Genomic DNA, 8,726 nt, shown 5'->3' with positions numbered 1-8,726 from the left:
TGTGTGCAGACCCCACCCCCGACTTTCTGTGAGGAATGCCCCCCTCGGTGTGGTTCCTGTGTCTGCTAAGGAAGACACTTGTCCTGTCTATGGTTATGTTAATTCAGCAGTCAGCAACAGATTCTTTCCTGTCATTATTTCTGTCTTTGGTTTAACATTTGTTTACCTCTGAATTTCTGGCATGTTTGGAATGACTATTCGTCTGTCGCCTTAGGAAGGCTCTCCATAGAATGAGTAAAAAGCAGCAAGAAATCACAGAATGTGAGTTAAACACAACTTCATTTCTGCCTCCATTTGGAGAGCAGATTCCTGGCCACAAAAACAAAGCTCATTGCAAAGTTTCACTTCATATTTTACATGTTGTTCACAGACAGATTTCTTCAATGAGCTGCTCTATAAATCTGGATTCAATTTGACTTTTTCTCACTGAGAGATGAAAAGTTTATTCCTGAATCAGTACACGGTCATCGGCAACAACATAATTTTATTAGACAGTGAGGATCAATGGGATTTTTCACTGAAATCCTCTGATGTCAATTCCTGAGATTAGAATTTGTAATGAAAAAATTTGGATTCAATGAAAACGGTCAGTTTAATAACCCCAATGTTCTGACTGCCTCACGTCCTGGCACCCTCACACCCTCACACCCTCATGTCCCCTAACTCTCAATCCCTGACCCACTCACGCCTCCGAAACCTCAGATCCTGACCCGCTGTGTACCTCTTTCTGTGTGTGTGTCCCTTACTCTGTCTGTGTGCCCACCTCTCACTGTCCCTCTCTGTATCCCTCTCTCCCTCTGTGTCCCCCTCTCTCGCTGTCTGTGTCCTTCTATCTCACTCTATCCCTCTCTTTCACTGCGTACCTTTCTATCTGTCTCACTCTCTCTGTGTCCCTCTCCCTCTATGTGTCCCCGTCTCGCTGTCTCTCTCGCTGTGTTCCTCGCTCTCTCGCTGTGTCCTTCTCTCTCGCGCTGTGTACCCGTCCCTCTCGCTGTGTCCCCCTCTCTCTCGCTGCGTCCCTCACTCTCTCTCGCTGCTTCCCTCTCTCTCTCGCTGTGTCCCCCTCTCTCTCGCTGTGTTCCTCGCTCTCTTGCTGTGTCCCTCTCTCTCTTGCTGTGTACCCGTCCCTCTCGCTGTGTCCCCCTCTCTCTCTCTCGCTGTGTTCCTCGCTCACTCGCTGTGTCCCTCTCCCTCTCGCTGTGTACACGTCCTTCTCGCTGTGTCCCCCTCTCTCTCGCTGTGTACCCCGCTCTCTCGCTGTGTCCCTCTCTCTCTTTCGCTGTGTCATAGATTATCATAGAATTTACAGTGCAGAAGGTGGCCATTCGGCCCATCGAGTCTGCACCAGCTCTTGGAAAGAGCACGCCACCCAAGGTCAACACCGCCACCCTATCCCCATAACCCAGTAACCCCACAACGCTAAGGGCAATTTTGGACACTAAGGGCAATTTATCATGGCCAATCCACCTAACCTGCACATCTTTGGACTGTGGGAGGAAACCGGAGCACCCGGAGGAAACCCACGCAGACACGGGGAGGACGTGCAGACTCCGCACAGAGAGTGACCCAAGCCGGAATCGAACCTGGGACCCTGGAGCTGTGAAACAATTGTGCTATCCACAAGGCTACCGTGCTGTCCCACTCTCTCTCGCTGTGTCCCTCCCTCACTCGGTGTGCTCCTCTCTCTCTCGCTGTGCCCCTCTCTCTCTCGCTGTGGTCCTCTCTCACTCGCTGTGTCCCTCTCTCTCTCGCTGTGTCCCTCACTCTCTCGTCGTGTACCCGTCCCTCTCGCTGTGTCCCCCTCTCTCTCGTTGTGTCCCTCTCTCTCTCGCTGTGTCCCTTGCTCTCTGTGTCCCTTGCTCTCTTTGTCCCTTGCTCTCTCCCTGTCCCCCTCTCTCTCTCTCGCTGTGTCCCTTGCTCTCTGTGTCCCTCACTCTCTGTGTCCCTCGCTCTCTCTGCGTCCCTCGCTCTCTCTGTGCCCCTCGCTCTGTCTGTGTCCCTCGGTCTGTGTCCCTCACTCTCTCTGTGTCCCTCACTCTCTGTGTCCCTCGCTCTCTCTGTGTCCCTCGCTCTCTCTGTTTCCCTCGCTCTCTGTGTTCCTCACTCTCTGTGTTCCTCGCTCTCTCTGTGTGTCCCTCGCTCTCTATGTCCCTTGCTCTCTCTGTGTCCCTGGCTCTGTCTGTGTCCCTTGCTCTCTCTGTGTGTCCCTCGCCCTGTGTGTCCCTCGCTCTCTGTGTCCCTCGATCTCTCTGTGTCCCTCGCTCTCTCTGTGTCCCTCACTCTCTCTGTGTCCCTCCCTTTCTGTGTGTCCCTCGCTCTCTCTGTGTCCCACGCTCTCTCTGTGTCCCTCGCTCTCTCAGTGTCCCTCGGTCTGTGACCCTCGCTCTGTCTGTGTCCCTCCCTTTCTGTGTGTCCCTCGGGCTCTCTGTATCCCTCGCGCTCTCTGTGTCCCTCGTGCACTGTGTCCCTCACTCTCTGTGTCCCTCGTTCTCTCTGTGTCCCTCACTCTCTGTTTCCCTCACTCTCTGTGTCCCTCGCTCTCTGTGTCCCTTGTGCTCTGTGTCCCTCGCTCTTTGTGTCCCTCGCTCTCTGTCTCTCTTGCTGTGTTCCTCGCTCTCTCGCTGTGTCCCTCTCTCTCTCGCTGTGTACCCGTCCCTCTCGATGTGTCCCCCTCTCTCTCTCGCTGCGCCCCTCACTCTCTCTCGCTGCGTCCCACTCTCTCTCGCTGTGTCCCCCTCTCTCTCGTTGTGTCCCTCGCTCTCTCGCTGTGTCCCTTGCTCTCTGTGTCCCTTGCTCTCTGTGTCCCTTGTTCTCTCTGTGTCACCATCTCTCTCGTTGTGTCCCTCTCTCTCTCTCGCTGTGTCCCTTGCTCTCTGTGTCCCTCACTCTCTGTGTCCCTCGCTCTCTCTGTGTCCCTCGCTCTCTCTGTGTCCCTCTTCCTCCATGTGTCCCTCGCTCTCTCTGTGTCCCTCGCTCTAGCTGTGTCCCTCGCTCTCGCTGTGTCCCTCGCTCTCTCTGTGTCCCTCGCTCTCTCTGTGTCCCTCGCTCTCTGTGTCCCTTGCTCTCTGTGTCCCTCGCTCTCTCTGTGTCCATCGCTCTCTCTGTGTCCCTCGCTCTCTCTGTGTCCCTCGGTCTGTGACCCTCGCTCTGTCTGTGTCCCTCCCTTTCTGTGTGTCCCTCGGGCTCTCTGAGTCCCTCGCGCTCTCTGTGTCCCTCGTGCACTGTGTCCCTCACTCTCTGTGTCCCTCGTTCTCTGTGTTAATCGCTCTCTGTGTCCCTCGTTCTATCTGTGTCCCTCACTCTTTGTTTCCCTCACTCTCTGTGCCCCTCGCTCTCTGTGTTCCTCGTGCTCTGTGCCCCTCGCTCTTTGTGTCCCTCGCTCTCTCTGTCTCTCTCGACGTGTTCCTCGCTCTCTCGCTGTGTCCCTCTCTCTCTAGTTGTGTACCCGTCCCTCTCGATGTGTCCCCTTCTCTCTCTCGCTGCGTCCCTCTCTCTCTCGCTGTGTCCCCCTATCTCTCGCTGTGTTCCTTGCTCTCTCGCTGTGTCCCTCTCTCTCTCGCTGTGTACCCGTCCCTCTCGCTGTGTCCCCCTCTCTCTCTCTCTCGCTGTGTTCCTCGCTCACTCGCTGTGTCCCTCCCTCTCTCGCTGTGTACCCGTCCCTCTCGCTGTGTACCCCTCTCTCTCGCTGTGTCCCCCTCTCTCTCTCTCGCTGTGTTCCTCGCTCACTCGCTGTGTCCCTCTCTCTCTCGCTGTGTACCCGTCCCTCTCGCTGTGTACCCCTCGCTCTCGCTGTGTTCCTCGCTCACTCGCTGTGTCCCTCTCTCTCTCGCTGTGTACCCGTCCCTCTCGCTGTGTACCCCTCGCTCTCGCTGTGTTCCTCGCTCACTCGCTGTGTCCCTCTCTCTCTCGCTGTGTACCCGTCCCTCTCGCTGTGTACCCCTCTCTCTCTCGCTGTGTCCCCCTCTCTCTCTCTCGCTGTGTTCCTTGCTCTCTCGCTGTGTCCCTCTCTCTCTCGCTGTGTACCCGTCCCTCTCGCTGTGTCCCCCTCTCTCTCTCTCGCTGTGTTCCTCGCTCACTCGCTGTGTCCCCCTCTCTCTCGCTGTGTCCCTCTCTCTCTCGCTGTGTCCCTCTCTCTCTCGCTGTGTCCCCCTCTCTCTCTCTCGCTGTGTTCCTCGCTCACTCGCTGTGTACCCGTCCCTCTCGCTGTGTACCCGTCCCTCTCGCTGTGTTCCTCGCTCTCTCGCTGTGTCCCTCTCTCTCTCGCTGTGTACCCGTCCCTCTCGTTGTGTCCCCCTCTCTCTCGCTGTGTTCCTCGCTCACTCGCTGTGCCCCTCTCTCTCTCGCTGTGTCCCTCTCTCTCTCGCTGTGTCCCCCTCTCTCTCTCTCGCTGTGTTCCTCGCTCACTCGCTGTGTCCCTCTCTCTCTCACTGTGTCCCTCTCTCTCTCGCTGTGTACCCGTCCCTCTCGCTGTGTCCCCCTCTCTCTCGTTGTGTTCCCCGCTCTCTCGCTGCGTCCCTCTCTCTCTCGCTGTGTCCCCCTATCTCTCGCTGTGTTCCTTGCTCTCTCGCTGTGTCCCTCTCTCTCTCGCTGTGTACCCGTCCCTCTCGCTGTGTACCCCTCTCTCTCGCTGTGTCCCTCTCTCTCTCGCTGTGTTCCTTGCTCTCTCGCTGTGTCCCTCTCTCTCTCGTTGTGGACCCGTCCCTCTCGCTGTGTCCCCCTCTCTCTCTCTCTCGCTGTGTTCCTCGCTCACTCGCTGTGTCCCTCCCTCTCTCGCTGTGTACCCGTCCCTCTCGCTGTGTACCCCTCTCTCTCGCTGTGTCCCCCTCTCTCTCTCTCGCTGTGTTCCTCGCTCACATCGCTGTGTCCCTCTCTCTCTCGCTGTGTACCCGTCCCTCTCGCTGTGTACCCCTCGCTCTCGCTGTGTTCCTCGCTCACTCGCTGTGTCCCTCTCTCTCTCGCTGTGTACCCGTCCCTCTCGCTGTGTACCCCTCTCTCTCGCTGTGTTCCTCGCTCACTCGCTGTGTCCCTCCCTCTCTCGCTGTGTACCCGTCCCTCTCGCTGTGTACCCCTCTCTCTCGCTGTGTCCCTCTCTCTCTCGCTGTGTACCCGTCCCTCTCGCTGTGTCCCCCTCTCTCTCTCTCGCTGTGTTCCTCGCTCACTCGCTGTGTCCCCCTCTCTCTCGCTGTGTCCCTCTCTCTCTCGCTGTGTCCCTCTCTCTCTCGCTGTGTCCCCCTCTCTCTCTCTCGCTGTGTTCCTCGCTCACTCGCTGTGTACCTCTCTCTCTCGCTGTGTACCCGTCCCTCTCGTTGTGTCCCCCTCTCTCTCGCTGTGTTCCTCGCTCACTCGCTGTGTCCCTCTCTCTCTCGCTGTGTCCCTCTCTCTCTCGCTGTGTCCCCCTCTCTCTCTCTCGCTGTGTTCCTCGCTCACTCGCTGTGTCCCTCTCTCTCTCACTGTGTCCCTCTCTCTCTCGCTGTGTACCCGTCCCTCTCGCTGTGTCCCCCTCTCTCTCGTTGTGTTCCCCGCTCTCTCGCTGTGTCCCCCTCTCTCTCTCTCGCTGTGTTCCTCGCTCACTCGCTGTGTCCCTCTCTCTCTCGCTGTGTACCCGTCCCTCTCGCTGTGTACCCCTCTCTCTCGCTGTGTTCCCCGCTCTCTCGCTGTGTCCCTCTCTCTCTTTCGCTGTGTCATAGATTATCATAGAATTTACAGTGCAGAAGGTGGCCATTCGGCCCATCGAGTCTGCACCGGCTCTTGGAAAGAGCACCCCACCCAAGGTCAACACCGCCACCCTATCCCCATAACCCAGTAACCCCACAACGCTAAGGGCAATTTTGGACACGAAGGGCAATTTATCATGGCCAATCCACCTAACCTGCACATCTTTGGACTGTGGGAGGAAACCGGAGCACCCGGAGGAAACCCACGCACACACGGGGAGGATGTGCAGACTCCGCACAGAGAGTGACCCAAGCCGGAATCGAACCTGGGATCCTGGAGCTGTGAAACAATTGTGCTATCCACAATGCTATCGTGCTGTCCCACTCTCTCTCGCTGTGTCCCCCTCTCTCTCTCGCTGCGTCCCTCACTCTCTCTCGCTGCGTCCCTCACTCTCTCTCGCTGCGTCCCACTCTCTCTCGCTGTGTCCCTCCCTCACTCGGTGTGCCCCTCTCTCTCTCGCTGTGTCCCTCCCTCACTCGGTGTGCTCCTCTCTCACTCGCTGTGTCCCTCCCTCACTCGGTGTGCTCCTCTCTCACTCGCTGTGTCCCTCTCTCTCTCGCTGTGTCCCTCACTCTCTCGCCGTGTACCCGTCCCTCCCGCTGTGTCCCCCTCTCTCTCGTTGTGTCCCTCTCTCTCGCTGTGTCCCTTGCTCTCTGTGCCCCTTGCTCTCTCTGTGTCCCCCTCTCTCTCGTTGTGTCACTCTCTCTCTCTCGCTGTGTCCCTTGCTTTCTGTGTCCCTCACTCTCTGTGTCCCTCGCTCTCTCTTTGTCCCTCGCTCTCTCTGTGTCCCTCGCTCTCTCTGTGTCCCTCTTCCTCCATGTGTCCCTCGCTCTCTCTGTGTCCCTCGCTCTAGCTGTGTCCCTCGCTGTCGCTGTGTCCCTCGCTCTCTCTGTGTCCCTCGCTCTCTCTGTGTCCCTCGCTCTCGCTGTGTCCCTTGCTCTCTGTGTCCCTTGCTCTCTGTGTCCCTCACTCTCTCTGTGTCCATCGCGCTCTCTGTGTCCCTCTCCCTCCATGTGTCCCTCGCTCTCTCTGTGTCCCTCGCTCTCTCTGTGTCCCTCGCTCTCTCTGTGTCCCTCTCCCTCCATGTGCCCATCGCTCTCTCTGTGTCCCTCGCTCTCGCTGGGTCCTTCGCTCTTGCTGTGTTCCTCGCTCTGTGTGTCCCTCGCTCTCTCTGTGTCCATCGCTCTCACTGTGTCCCTCTCCCTCCATGTGTCCCTCGCTCTCTCTGTGTCCCACGCTCTCGCTGTGTCCCTCACTCTCTTTGTGTCCCTCGCTCTCACTGTGTCCCTTGCTCTCTGTGTCCTTCGCTCTCTGTGTCCCTCGCTCTCTGTGTCCCTCGCTCTCTCTGTGTCCCTCGCTCTCGCTGTGTCCCTCTCCCTCCATGTGTCCCTCGCTCTCTCTGCGTCCCTCGCTCTCTCTGTGTCCCTCGCTCTCTCTGTGTCCCTCGCTTTCGCTGTGTCCCTCTCCCTCCATGTGTCCCTCACTCTCTCTGCGTCCCTTGCTCTCTCTGTGTCCCTCGCGCTCTCTGTGTCCCTCACTCTCTGTGTCCCTCGCTCTCTCTGGGTCCCTTGCTCTCCCTGTGTCCCTCACTCTCTGTGTCCCTCACTCTCTGTGTCCCTCGCTCTCTCTGTGTCCCTCGCTCTCTCTGTGTCCCTCGCTCACGCTGTGTCCCTTGCTCTCTCTGTGTCCCTCGCTCTCTCTGTGTCCCTCTCCCTCCATGTGTCCCTCTCCCTCCATGTGTCCCCCTCTCTTTGTCGCTCTCGCTGTGTCCCACTCTCTCCCTCTGTCCCACTCTCTCTCGCTGCGTTCCTCACTGTCCCTCTCTCTCAGTCCCTCTCACTTTGTGTCCCTCTTTCTCTGTGTCCCTCAGTCTCTGTGTCCCTGTCTCTCTGTCTCTCTCTCAGTGCCCCTCTCTCTCTGTGTCCCTCTCTCTCTGTCCATCGCTCTCTGTGTCCCTCGTGCTCTCTGTGTCCCTCGCGCTTTCTGTGTCCCTCGTTCTCTCTGTGTCCCTCCCTTTCTGTCTGTCCCTCGCTCTCTCTGTGTCCCTCGCTCTCTGTGTCCATCATTCTCTGTGCCCCTCGCTCTCTCTGTGTCCCTCGCTCTCTCTGTGTCCCTCACTCTCTGTGCCCCTCGCTCTCTCTGTTTCACTCGCTCTTTCTGTGTGTCCATCGCTCTCTGTGTCCATCGCTCTCTGTGTCCCTCGCTCTCTGTGTCCCTCACTCTCTGTGCCCCTCGCTCTCTCTGTGTCCCTCGCTCTCTCTGTGTCCCTCACTCACTCTGTGTCCCTCCCTTTCTGTGTGTCCCTCACTCTCTCTGTGTCCCTCGCTCTCTCTGTGTCCCTCGGTCTGTGTCCCTCGATCTCTCTGTGTCCCTCGCTCTCTCTGTGTCCCTCACTCTCTGTGCCCCTCGCTCTCTCTGTGTCCCTCACTCTCTGTGACCCTCGCTCTCTCTGTGCCCCTCGCTCTCTCTGTGTCCCTGGCTTTGTCTGTGTCACTCGCTCTCTCTGTGTGTCCCTCACTCTCTGTCCCCCTCGCTCTCTGTGCCCCTCGCTCTCTGTGGCCCTCGCTCTCTCTGTGTCCCTCACTCTCTCTGTGTCCCTCTCTTTCTGTGTGTCCCTCGCTCTCTCTGTGTCCCTGGTTTTGTCTGTGTCCCTCGCTCTCTCTGTGTCCCTCGCTCTCTGTGTCCCTCGCTCTCTCTGTGTCCCTCGCTCTCTGTGTCCCTCGCTCTCTCTGTGTCCCTCCCTTTCTGTGTGTCCCTCGCTCTCTCTGTGTCCCACACTCTCTCTGTGTGGCCCTCGCTCTCTGTGTCCCTCGCTCTCTCTGTGTCCCTCGCTCTCTGTGACCCTCGCTCTCTCTGTGTCCCTCCCTTTCTGTGTGTCCCTCGCACTCTCTGTGTCTCTCACTCTCTAAGTGTCCCTCCCTTTCTGTGTGTCGCTCACTCTCTCTGTGTCCCTGTCTCTCTCTGTGCCCCTCGCTCTCTCTGTGTACCTCACTCTCTCTGTGTCTCTCCCT

This window comes from Scyliorhinus torazame, unplaced genomic scaffold (assembly GCF_047496885.1).
Source record: "Scyliorhinus torazame isolate Kashiwa2021f unplaced genomic scaffold, sScyTor2.1 scaffold_39, whole genome shotgun sequence".
In the NCBI taxonomy this organism is placed as follows: Eukaryota; Metazoa; Chordata; class Chondrichthyes; order Carcharhiniformes; family Scyliorhinidae; genus Scyliorhinus; species Scyliorhinus torazame.
This window is presented reverse-complemented; position numbering follows the sequence as displayed.